Source organism: Battus philenor, unplaced genomic scaffold (assembly GCF_028537555.1).
Source record: "Battus philenor isolate CCGP_79_NKW_IND1 unplaced genomic scaffold, ilBatPhil1.0.hap1 SCAF_25, whole genome shotgun sequence".
NCBI classification, from domain to species: domain Eukaryota; kingdom Metazoa; phylum Arthropoda; class Insecta; order Lepidoptera; family Papilionidae; genus Battus; species Battus philenor.
The window spans coordinates 10,477,271-10,490,950 of record NW_027181688.1 but is presented as its reverse complement, the minus strand read 5'-3'; the positions used below and the strand labels follow the sequence as shown (position 1 = coordinate 10,490,950).

Here is a 13,680-nt window from a genome sequence, read left to right as displayed (position 1 = left end):
CCTTGTACGTATTAAACTCGATTTAGGAATTTAAAAACGAGAACAATAGTAAAATACAAAGTTATAAAAACAAAATAAAAATTTTGCAGCCAATAATCATATGTGAAAACTAAATATATTTTTTAATTACTGACATTAAAAGTATATTGCTTCTAGCACATCGAAATTGAATTTAAAATACGAAATTCAAAACGAGGGCCATGAAACAAGAAAGATAAAAAAATACTGTTACCGGCATACAATAATCTTATATATAATTATATAATAAATAATCAATAATATTATGTGTACATATAAATGCATATATAAATAATTATAATACATAGTTATATATAAATTTATCGTTACTACTAACGTCGTATCGAAACTGAATTTAGAATGAGAAATTAAAAATCGTAAGCAATACAACATAAGGCGTCAAAAAAAAAACAAAAATATTCCAGCCGGCCTGCGAGGGCATCAAATACGCTCATTAAGCTGCAACGCACTACGCGTGGCGAGCATCACGCAGGCTCTGATGCCCGGGACCTGGTACTGATCAGTATCCACCCATCCCCTCGCGGTCCACCTCTCCCCTCGCAGCCTCCACCTCACCCCTACGTCGAGCCAAGCCAGACCGCTTCTAGCCTTCGCTCGTGTCGGACGTGCAGTGGATATCGCGTGGGACACCTGTGGCTCGAACATCAAACTTCGCGCATTCGATTCTCGTTTTTGTGTTGGATTACAGTGTGGCTGTGAAGTGTACTGTGTTTTCGATTTATGAATGGAGCAATCTGACCGGTTTTACACCGGACGGTTTCGGACCAGTCTGGCCGGATGAGATCGACGATTTCCGCTGCTACAGGTTTGTCGTGGGAGATGTTTTGTGTGACTTCATTCGTATGGCGTAAAAGATTTTTAATTAGCCTTAAATACAGATATAAGACGCGATGGACAGATTTGTTTACTTTATATATAAATCGCCAATGCCTCTAAAGGAGAAGTTCTCAGATTTTTAACATAAACCACTTTCAAAATTATGTTGATTTGATGAATATGCGACTCATTCTATGTAGCAGTCGCCACCATTTCTAAAAACATATCTGTCTTAATTGACAGGAGAAGTCTTCAACTTCACTCTTCACTATCGAAAGTAGATACATTTTCAAGAAACCAGCTTACGAATTGTAAACCATTTTTATGTCACGCCAATGTACACCCCCGTCGAGTATACTTTGGACCCCTGGGGGTCCACCTGTACCGCTCTGAACTAATGCTCTAAAGTGACTTCTAACTTTCGTCTTGTTCAAATTAAATCAAGAACGACCCTTTTCCAAAAGTAGGCCGTATCCGAAGTACGTTGGAATTTTTTTACGAAATTTAATTATTGGCTCATCTACCCTCATTTATAAATGTAAGAAAATCTTTCAGAAATTTTCTCAGGTACTCCAATGAAACTTTGGTACGTTTAATGTTAATGTATTTGCGGGTATTTATAAAAGAAATACATTTTTACTAAACACTAATTATTTTTACATATAGGACAGATTATTAGGTTTTTTAATTACGTTTTGTATTTCGAAAACACTGAAATATGTTTTTTTACTTTATTTTCGATAACAAACTTTGTCGAATAGGTTTTTGTTATTCTTTTTTATGACGCCTTTATTCAAACTGCGTATTTTTCTTGTTACATTTTTTAACATACCTTCAAATGTATAAAAATAATAACTTGTACTATTATGTATAATACTATGATGTTTTTATAAATGTTTATACATGTACACATTTGTGTATGTATTTATTTAATGTATGTTGTGATTGCTATAATGTTTTATGCGTATAACATACTATGACATTACCAAATAACTTTTACCAGTATGTCTATGTAATATACTGAAATATTTTAAAGAAAAAGGCTGTTTAAATAGATATGTGTCGTGTATTTTACATTAGCTAATTCTAATTTTAAATTTTATCTGATAATAATAGTGTTTTATAAAACATTTATGATATTTCGTTATTTATCCAGTATCTAATATACTTACGATCGTTTATTGTTGATGAGCTATGTAAACAAATATATATGTGTTGTATGTTTTATATTAGCTTATTCTAATTTTAAATTTCATTTGATAATAATTGTGTTTTATAACACAATTAAAATATTAAGTCATTTATCCAATATATATTATACTAATATTTGTTTATTTGAAAACAGATTTTGTATCGACTAGATGCTATGCTCTTTAGAAGGCAATATTTATTTAATTTATTAATAACGAATTACCGTAAGTTACTTTAATAATTTAGACGTTAATAACTATAGTAAATTAAATATATTTAAAAATAGTCTGATTATGAAGAAGTAAATATGTTTTATTAGCCGTGTTTACAATGTATTCCCTAAACGTTTAAAGCAATCAAATCTGGTGCAGTTTGTCCACAGCTGGGCATAGGCATCTCCTATACAATACCACAGTAAATAAATATCTCATATAACCCTATTACGTAGATATATACCCTATTGAATTATTTACGATGAAAATATTTTAATTTTTTTTTAATAATACTATGTGTGTGAGACTGCATCTACATTATTTACTAAGCATCCGCAAGGCTATACGAAAACATATGTGCTTAGTATTTTAAAATACAAAATTATTTTTATTGAAACTCAATGTTGACTAAATATATGTCAAGAATCCTGTAATCCCATATTGAATTCAGTAATCCGAGTCGTAAAGTTTATATAAGAGAACGTATTTAAAAATGTATTCTATGTCCACAAAAACATAATCGAATATCATCATTAAGTGTGAGATATGCGAAGTAAATACTAGAAGCAAAAATAAATATATCTGAGACTAGACTAGATTCTTAGAGAATCAATTAATATTTCAATAGGTTAATATTAAGCTTTTACAATAGAGTTTCAAATAATGTTGCTGATAGAATTAAAAAGAACTTAATAGAAGAATGACTTAATAGAAGAAAGCACTTTTTAGCCTATATACGTTCACTGCAAGGTATAGGCTTTCATCGGAGATATCTGTGGGGGATATATCATAACGACAAGCGGGTTGGCGTACAAGTGTGGTGTTGAGATCCTAGAAGAGCAGCAGTTCTGATGCTGCTGATCCTTTGGAAACTTGCTTTTGTGCAAAATTCTATATAATTAATACAAAAAGTGTGATTTATATAAGATTGTATTCCGGGAATCGACCCCGCGACCTACCATCGCACGTCTTACTCCTTTACCATTGGGCTACCACTAGCATTTCAATTTTTATTATGTATGTAATTACATATTTCTAACAAATAATTATAGTACCGCTGAATTTTTCCCGCTTATTGTTCGAAATTCTGAGGCATTTTCCGTTCAAACAAATAGTGAATCCACTTGAGTTGTCAGTTTCTGATATAAAATAGACTATAGCCAAAAGATTCAGCGTGTGTAAGCCTCCTCTAGACGGACCGCGACATTGGTCGCAGGAAGTAACTGGATGCGGGGAGTGTAAAACCGGTCAATGTGATAATCTTTTGGGGGAGACCTATACCTTGCAGTGGGCGTCTATTGGCTGAAAAGAAAAGTAAAACTGTTAACTGTAGGCCATAGAAAAATTTTCAAATTATTTATTTAAGAAAACAAGTAAGAATAGAATTGACTCAGCGGATGTCTTTAAAATCTTTAAAATTTCATGACTGTTACTGAAATTAAATATAGTCTTCAGAATTAGTTGTGTCGTACAAAGTCAACGGTTAGATGAATCAGTTTACGAGTATACTAACAAGAATATTTTTAGTACCAAATTATGATGGTCCTGGAAGGCTTCCGAGTAAGTTCTTTAGCTAAGTTACTGCAAACAGATTTAAGCAAAGTCTAGGCAAAGTAAAAACTCTTGATAACCGTAATAAGATTTATTTAATAATATAATTTTAATTTTATATTTAAAACTAAAAAAAGGAAGGTCTAAGATAAGTTGAACTTTACTTTATATGCTTACACCCAGACCTATAAAGGATTTGTAAACTTTTTTGAATACGAAATTTTAGCGAGTTTTTGTTTATTGTATTTATCATATATCTCTATCCTTCATATAAGATTATAAATAAGGATGCATTTATAATATGTTTTAAAAAATACATTTCGAAGCGTTCCTTAGAATAACAATTTCTATAAAAACATCTGTCAGGGAATCTCTAGCTTTTAATTTATGTGTAGTGTATTATGCTTCGATCACAAAATTAAATGTTTAGCACTCTTAAACGTATTAAATTTGAGATTTGAATCTTGTTGACCTTTAGTGAAGTGCCTTAACCAATAAATTAAGGCAGCATTAAACATATGCCAGGTGTAGTCATAGGACCTTATTCTAAAGGGTCACTACTGCACACCATAACAATGTTTTTTTTCATCTTTGTTACATTACATTTAAATAATCTAATTTATAAAAGAGCTTAGTCATAATATAATAATAAATACAGGTATATTTTGGTAACCTGCTTTGATTTATTTTTAAATGTAATTACGATATTTATACATGTAATACCCACATCCAAATTACTCCTAAAACTTTATAAAATTGTGTAACTTTTAATTAAATACTCGTGTCCAACGTAGGCGTGTTTTCGAAGCGTATAAAATTATTATCTATCAGTAATGTAATCCTTTTAACAAATATGAATAATTCGTGCGCTTTCTGGTTTAGATAACAGGATACGCCCACTGTAATTAGATTTTTTTAATGACAATGCCGCATACTTTATATCCCATGTCTAAATTTTAGGATAGTTTAATGCATGCCGAAGTAATGATGCGTTTATATAGATGAAAAATTGCGAGACAAAATTTTATAATTTTATAGAGACGAATAAAAAAATCTAAATATTGTTCATTGAAATGTTATAAACACTTTCAAATCAACATAAAATATCAGTATTGTCAGTTCTACAGGAAGCTAATACCGGTTCCAAAGGCAGTTCTGCTGAGAAGTGCCGGCGAGAAACTCAACAGTTGCTCTTATTAAATATAGTTTTACATGAGTCCACGACAATAACTAGCTTCCGACATGAGCATCTACATATAATTCCACGCATTACATCAGTACCATATGCCTCAAATGTTTTAAGTAAAAGTTTAATATTTTAAAACGAAAACTATATGTAAATTTATTCTTTATCCCTTGATTAATAACATGTTCATAACTGTTTTTAAACAAATTAGAATATTTTTGCTAATAAGCAAAAAAATATTATAGGTATATTTTAAAGCAAACGTGAGAATACCAGCTTTATAACAAACTAATCGCAATACTTTACAAAAAGCTAAGGTAGGCTATTTTTAGTACATATATTATGTTCATCGCTTCTTGTCAATATTTGTTGAGAACATAGACTAGATTATCACAGACAAATTTGTATATATATATATATATATATATATATATAAATATATATATATATCTATATATATATTCAAATGTTTTGATGTGTTTGATTCAGACTTTCGAGAGCTTGGTTAGAACTAACTAAATAAAACCAAACACATAAAACATACGCCTTAAACGCAAACACTAGCACCTATTGGTCAATAGAAGTCATCCATCTAAAAAATCACACCATTCATTGTGTATTTAAAAATGTATATTTTCAACCATAAATATAATTGCATGTCGCTGATGAAACTCGAAACAAACAAAAAAAAAATACTAACGAAACCACACCTACAACCAATTACTTGAATTCGTGGGAATCGAAGTTTCTATTATGCGAACGTTTCGCTCGGTGAGTTATAAAAAGAAACCACTACGAACCGCTACTAACCGGTTACGTACGAAGCCTTACAGGACATGGACATCCGGTCGCGTCCGCCGTCGAAGATGACCACAAAAGTATCGAATGCAAGCCATTCTCGACCCATCACTGGCTCTATATTAAATATACAACGTGTACTGTATTTATTTACAACAACAACATAAGTTTGTTGTTGCTTACGAAAGATGTTGAGAGAATGCTCAGGGTCACCCAGAGAGCAATGGAGAGGGCTGTGTTCACCTTTGCTGCGGCATCGCATTAGAAATGAGGCGATTGGCAGATGAACCACATTTATCGATGCCGCTTAAATAAAATTGCTCGTCTGATCGGAAGCGAGCAGGTCAAGTTCATATCACCGACGGCGGTTGATACTGAAAGGTTCCCTTGAGGCAACCTCGAGCCGGGAAACTCAGCGTAGGGCAGCGTGGGCTAGGAGCTTTTCGGAAGAGGCCTTCACTTTACAATGGGCGTCTAAATGATGATATTGATGAATAACACATAAACAAGTGTAAGCGAAAAATTCAAAATGGCTCCTAGAGAGAATAATGAGGACACTAAGCAAATACTGTCAAACATTGTATATACTTAAACACATACAAAAATGCTTAATACAAAGAGATTGACCAATAAATGTAAACTATTTCATCATTTTCATCATCATATAGCATGTCATATGCCCTTTTAGTCTTGCGCTTCCAGCACTCAGCGACTTTACGCGAATTGATTATACTGCCAGTCTAGTGCAAATATTATTTGCAAATGTAATACAATTTGTAACTCGAGTTAATTTTTTTTTGTTTAGTTTTTTTTTCGCAATTTTAGGAGAAGGACGCAAATGAAAATGAATTATAATCCGTATTCCATATTTTAAAATAGGACTTTTAAAGCTCCCTGAAGAATTGCATCAATTCATCGAAAGAAGATGAGCACAAAGGTATCAAATTCGAAGGATTTATGACCGTTCGCTATCTCTATATCAAACTTTGAACAGAAATTTACTTACCGCGATAGCACTAGTTCTGGCAAGAAATAATATAATAAAAAAGAAATAATATTTTGCTGAACTGTTTTATAATTCGAATTCGATATTCGAAAATGTAGAAATATTATCGAACGCGCATGATTCATGACCCATCACTCTCTGAATTAAATTTATGTATTATTATATCACTAACGTTATCTGCAAATATTATTTTCAATTAATTACAAACTATTTTCTAAATAAGAATATTCTAAATTCGAAATTCAAAATTAATTGAATGCAGATGACTCATGATCGAACACTACTTTAACATGCAACGAAAATTAATATAGAGTATCACTAGTGCTGGCTGGAAATTTAATAACATTTTGCAGAACAGTTTTCTTGTATTTAGAATGATATATTTGTAAAAAGAAGGTTTCAGTGGAAATGATTACAAATCTAACGAATGCGAATTCGGTTCAGCGCAGATTATGGCGCACCAGTATGTTAAAGTTTAAACAAATAATTTATTAATTATACTATTAAATACTGGCTATAAATAAAATAAATGTCATCTAATGAATATATGTACTCGTATGTTACATGTTGAATCCATTATAAAGTAGACGTATTTAAAAAAATAGCAAAATTTTACGCGGAAAAACTTGCAAGCAGCATGTGACATTAAAAAAAAACACGACAAGGGAATAATTACAAGTGGCCAGTGACACAATTATTAGAACAATGTGAAAAAAAGAATAGATATTTTATGTTTTTCATCTCATACTGCGAATTCTAAATTAAACGCTCGCGCTCACTTATTTATATACGCGTCCGTTGGTCTGTTAGCTATGAACAATATTTTTAATATCGCGTGTCACAGAGATATACAGAGTGTTTCGAAGTTCGCTGCGGCTGTAACACCACATCGCACACGGGGACAATCTAACCGTTTCGTTTTTTTTTTTTTAAAAAAGTAATGTAATTCCTTAAACAGCGAACACATTATTCATTGATAAATATAAGTATTGAATATAAAAGGCTTTATTTTTAATTAAATTTAACAGAAGCCACTGAACCAGACAATATAAAAAAATCTTATATCTTACAAAATTTTTAAAAAGAGATTTCATTTAAAATTGTGTTCATGTTTTATTTATTTACCTATTTATTACAAAAACCAACCAACGGTATAAAAAGTAGTAGTTTAAGCCCAAAGACGCCTACAGCAAGGTACAGTCCTCTGCTAAAGATATCTATGGAAGGATATACCATAATCGCCACGTTTGGCAGGCGGGTTGGCGATTGCAATGCTCATGCACAAAGTGAGAATTATAAAAGAATATATTATAAGTATTGAACCCGCTACCTATGATCTCTAGTCTCCTGTACCGCTACGCTACCACAGCTCATGTACGCATATGACATATAAAGTCCATCATATTAAAATATATTTCGAGTATGAAACAAACTGGAATAGAAACATCATTACATATTCCACATTAACACATTCGTCGTACTGCTGGTTGCGTAGTAGAATAAATTCGGGATAAAAATTAATAATTCCGTACCCCCTGTATAACCGCCACAAAGACTCCCGCGTGGAGGCAATGTGCTTTCCATATTTAGCGGACACATGTGTCGAATGTACAAACATTCTGTATTAGGTTATTTATCATTGTTTTATTCGCTATTCCATTTGTTTAGTTGCTAAGTGGCATTAAAAATGTCTTATACTTTACGGAGTATAGATAACAATAAATAACTTATTGTTTTCAAATTACGTTTGTGGATTAATTTTTAAATTCAACAATTTATTTACGAAATTTTAATTATTTCTTTAAATTAAATTTATCGTTTATTTTACGTGGGTTCGAGGTGGCAGGCGCTTATTCTAAACCTTTCTCAAGGTTGCGAAGTGCGAGAGCTTTCTAGAAAGTCTTCTTTTCTTCATTGGATTGTGAATACGTTGATCGCTAAATTATTTAGGCGTACAAACAATGCGGTGACAAGTCCCAAAAGGTCCCTCGAACAATTCTTGGCTTGTGATCTCACTCCTTGATAGTACCTGGTTAATATCCCAGCTCAGGAGCGCACGGGAGAGCCGAACCTAGACTTACTTGGTTGCTATTACCCAACTAAAATTAATGCACCTATAATGTTTTTTAATTTTTTAATTATACTCTTTCATCCATCTTGTTTTTGGGACATGGATTCAGCACAATTTCTCTTTTTTTTTCCTCTTTCATCCTTTATACTCTCTATCATTCTCACATCGTTCACCCACATTACATTCACGCTATCTTATCCCTCGCCACATTTTCTGTTTTACGGTTTTGTTACGCTTAATTACATCACCCACCACCCTGCAAAAAAACAGTAAGAAAGTGTGGCGGCACTGTTTTTCTTCCAAAAGAGAAGCGACAATTTACCGCAAACAATGCTCCTACCTACTTCCACTTTAAAAGCCACTCTTAGACAACCATATAAGGGACAGCAAGTAGTTAAGTGAACCACGGTGTTACCCACCGCTGGGACACAGACGTACGAGGGACTACCTTTGAGCTTAAACCTATATAGGTACTCTGAGAATCACCGGTGCTCCGTGAACATTTGTTCGGAAAACGTTAGCGCTGAGAGAAGTGGTGGAAGAAAAGCAACGCAATTTTGGTTTCTGAATATCACAGGATTTGAAGGCTGCCTAGCCTCTTCCAAGATGGGACCTAGGCTTAGCTTGTCACTGTGGGCATCCGAGTGTGCAGAGTCTTGAATTAAATATTGTTAAACTATAACGCTTACAAGTATAGCAGATGGTAAATGTTATGCCCGCCTTTATCAAGTTGTATAATAATATTTGTCTCTAATTCATATTTGTCAAAATGCCTATTATTATAAACACTACCGCTGGTCCTATTGCAAATAAAAAAACCGTTAAATAGCATGAATAACACTAAATATATAGTTCTTTTCGCGCGCTAACATCGCATAGGTGCAAATATTTTGGGTATACGTTAAAAAATACCACTCGAAATAGTTTCATATTAGAATGTGAATATTTTTTTTATTTAGGCCATATAGCAACTGGTTGGAAATAAGATTTCATTTCTAAATAGACGAGAAATAAAGGAGCTCTAATGAATGGGGTGGAATGTTTGAGATCCTGTTGGATGTATATTATACTTATACATACATTTAATAAAGTGTAAAGAAAACCTGAGTTGTTCATAACATTACTTTGGCCTGGGTCAGTGCCACACTGATTTTACAATCACAATTCTGACAAAACATCAAATCTGCGTACATCATATAAGATTTTAAATGGTTTTATTTGTTATCTACAAATGTAAATACGTGTTTACACTACTTTTTAAAAATGTGAAGTCATCGTCTTCATAGATAAACAGAAACTTCGTTCCAAATTCATTCTTCCCAATACATGAAATCGATTTATTTATCCATATATGATCACTTATAGTGACCACATGTGTATGTCACGAGTATAAAACTAAAAGTAGTGGTAAGAAGTGGCTTCTTAAATTTAATTCAACGTAATTAAAAGATATCAGATGGATGCATATAGTAATATCATATATAGTTTCCCATAATGGCCGGAGAACACATACAAATACAGTTACATTTAAAAAATATGTATATTAACGTCAAAGTAAGTGTTAGAATAAACACGAATTATTAACACAAGAGTAAGGGAACAAATTTAAATTGTGTTCTCATGTAAACGCATCCTTACCTCATTATGTCTAACCTAAAAATGTTATGAAAGTAATAAATAGATTATTTTAATAGAAATAAATTATTATTACTGGCCATCGATGCGGACATTACCGCATGATTAACACGTGGAAGAATTTCATTCTATCTAATTTGAATTCACAATCTGCCAAACCCCAGGTTTCCTAGGACAAACGATGCGTCATGCACACCTAATTGCTATTGGAATGTCTTGACAATAGAAGTTAGATATTATATCTGTCGTCGTGTTCGAATTTCAAAGTTAGATAACTAAAAAAAAGTAAGATAGGCGATACTTCAATCAGTTTTGTTGGTGGATACGCACCGGTGACACGGACAAAATGAGTTGCTTGGAAGGACAGTGTTTAAATGTCTGAAAAACTTTGTTACGCCTATAGACAAACATAAAAGAATATCTAAAAAAAAACATGTATTTTAATTATAGTGTAATCTGATAAATATGTTAGAGATATTGATACATCTGACATGGCATATTTATCCAAGCCAAGAAGCCAAGTGTAAATATAGACCAAACAAAAAATCTTCAAATTCAGCTTACGATATCTGTTCTTTCCCAAGGTTGGTTTGTAAGGAATACCTCTATGAATAATTTTTTCCTTATAATGTCGGCAAATATATGTAATTTTTCACGTATATCTTCCGTGTGTCTCATGAAACGAAATTATAAATAATTTTATATCTTAATAATATTACATACGATATTACAGTACTCGTATCCGAACAACACTATATACAGACGAATTAAAAAAAACAATCCATTAAAACTTTTTAATATAGATCGTTCACATTAAAACAGTAACATAATATACTGTCCCGTGTTAAAGATGATGCCATCCGGTCGGCTATAGGTTTTATAGAATCGTAATTTATAAATGTTAATTAAAGCCTGTTATAAAATTAGCATATCGCTTTTAAGATGCTGTTGAGAATAATTTAAACTTACTTTTTACCTTTTAAAGGCGTACAGATACTGGCCGACGACACTTATTGATATTACATTATAATTAAAAAAAAAAAGTTTATGTCTGGACTTCGACTGTTTCAGTTATTTGAAATCTTTAAACATTTTTTATTGAAAACTTTTACTTATTTCATATATTACTTACAATAATTTTTAATATATTGTGACGTACAACTTTTAACATATTTATTCATATAACTTTTAACGACATTTCTTTTATCATGTTATTAATCTGCTATTTGTCGACTAAACACAGCGTAATATTAATTCCAAATATATTTGGCTTCTATATAATCTTAAATATGGTAACTGATAGAAGAGTAATTGTTTAGTCTCTTAGCAGGTTGTCGATAGAATCAACATTTAAAAACCTGGAAGTAGATTATGTGGAAAATAATCACACATAATTTTACATACATAAACTTATTCAAATGTATTTTATTTCAGTATCTTTAATTTTAAGAGGCTGTTAGAAAAAATAAATTTTTGTTTCATTAAAATAACATGCTTTATTGATCAAATATTTACAATATAAATAAATATATATTTAAATTAAGAATACTTCTTTCGAAATTCAAACATCGATGCCGCAACACAAATAAATAAAGGGCAACACATTCGCAATAACCGGCTCGTACACATGTCGGGTCCGTGGGAAACCGGGTACATGTGTGCGACGGATGTTGGCGTCTTTTTTGTTTTTTTTTTTCGACTTTTTATGGCGTTCGCTGACCAGTTGACGTGCTTTGATATGCGATTGTTTTAGTTTTATTAACTTATTCACTTTACTGTAAAGGTTTTTGAATTACGCGTTTGAATTCTAAAGTCGAAAAGATTTCAACATTTTAAAATTTTGATATGTTAAAATTTGGCTACCAAAACAGCTGCATCACGCCTTTAGTTCATATACATCACATTTGTGTTCTAATCAAAACCAATACGACAATCCATGACTATAAAAATCACAATATTTATGTAGCTCAGCGGTAGAAGACTGAGGCTTGCGATCGTATATCGCCGATTCGATTCCAAGGATAAAAGGTAATTCACACTTTGTGCGTTAATTATACAGAAGCAGCAGCAACTTCTGCGTATTATAAAACTAAGATCGCCAACCCACCTGCCAAGCGTGGCCGTTATGTTAAATCCTACATATCTTTGGGGGAGACCCATGCCTTGCAGTGGGAGTCGATGGGCTAAAACAGCGATGTTCTTAATGAAGTAATCCTAATTATGGAAGCCGTTGAACTACCTTTCTCATATTTCCGCACTATTTCTCTTCCATTTGATTTGCTACTTGCATTATTATATCTGGATCTTGAATCATACTAGAAAATAAAGTTCCTTCATAGTGTCCTTCTTCTTATGTAGACCGTAACAATAATTTTTCTTTTAAGAGTCAACGAATACCGAGGGGCGTTGCTTCATTTTGAGCCCTTGAAAAATGGTTCATGGCCACGGAATTTAATGTCCAATTTTGTTTATTTATTTGTATAAAACACTCGCTCCTAGTCGATTTACGCTGCGACATATGCCTTCCCCATAAATATTCAATAGTATCGATTGTAAACGACTTACATCTGACCCCTTCCAGCGACTTGAAGGTCCTTGTAGGTGGACATCCCACGCGGAGATTGCGTGGTTTCTACTCCAGAATATAAAGGCCTTAACGACCATTTGTTCCTTGCGTTATGCTCAAACTTACCAATCCGCTGGGCTGTGTCGGTTATTTTCGTATGTCTTCGGATCTCTGTATTTCTGATTCGACCTCGTAGAAAAATTTCGACCTGTGAACTCGATTTTTTAATCATTATTGGTAGTTATAGAAAATAGTAAACATTTCAATTTGTGATACCAGAGCAAAGTTAACTTCATAATGACGATTGACAATAAACATCGAACACATATAAATTGTATTAATGTAACATAATGTTTCCATAATAAAGTGCTGGTATTATAATTTTACTCGATCATAAAACATACGATATTGCCCTGTAAAAATATAATGTATTGATTTACGATGTAATATAGTGCTAAGTACTTATTGTTTTTTATTATATATATATATAAAAAGGCGACAAAAGGACTGCGTGTGATACCGTTGTTTTATTTTAATAGTAATTGTTTTCAATTGTCTGCAGATTATTGTGGAATAAAAAGATTATACAATTGTCGGCATAGTCATGGT

General features: G+C 32.3%; 1 protein-coding gene across 3 annotated transcripts in view; it reads left to right on the top strand.

Moving 5' to 3' along the window:
• The first annotated feature begins 645 nt into the window (after nt 1-645).
• sns (sticks and stones) overlaps nt 646-13,680 on the top strand; it is a 332,324-nt gene continuing 319,289 nt past the window's right edge. For all 3 annotated transcript variants that reach the window (XM_068768331.1, XM_068768332.1, XM_068768330.1), the window contains exon 1: nt 646-844. The gene's annotated coding sequence lies outside the window, so the exon portion shown is untranslated. The remainder of the gene's footprint in view (nt 845-13,680) is intronic.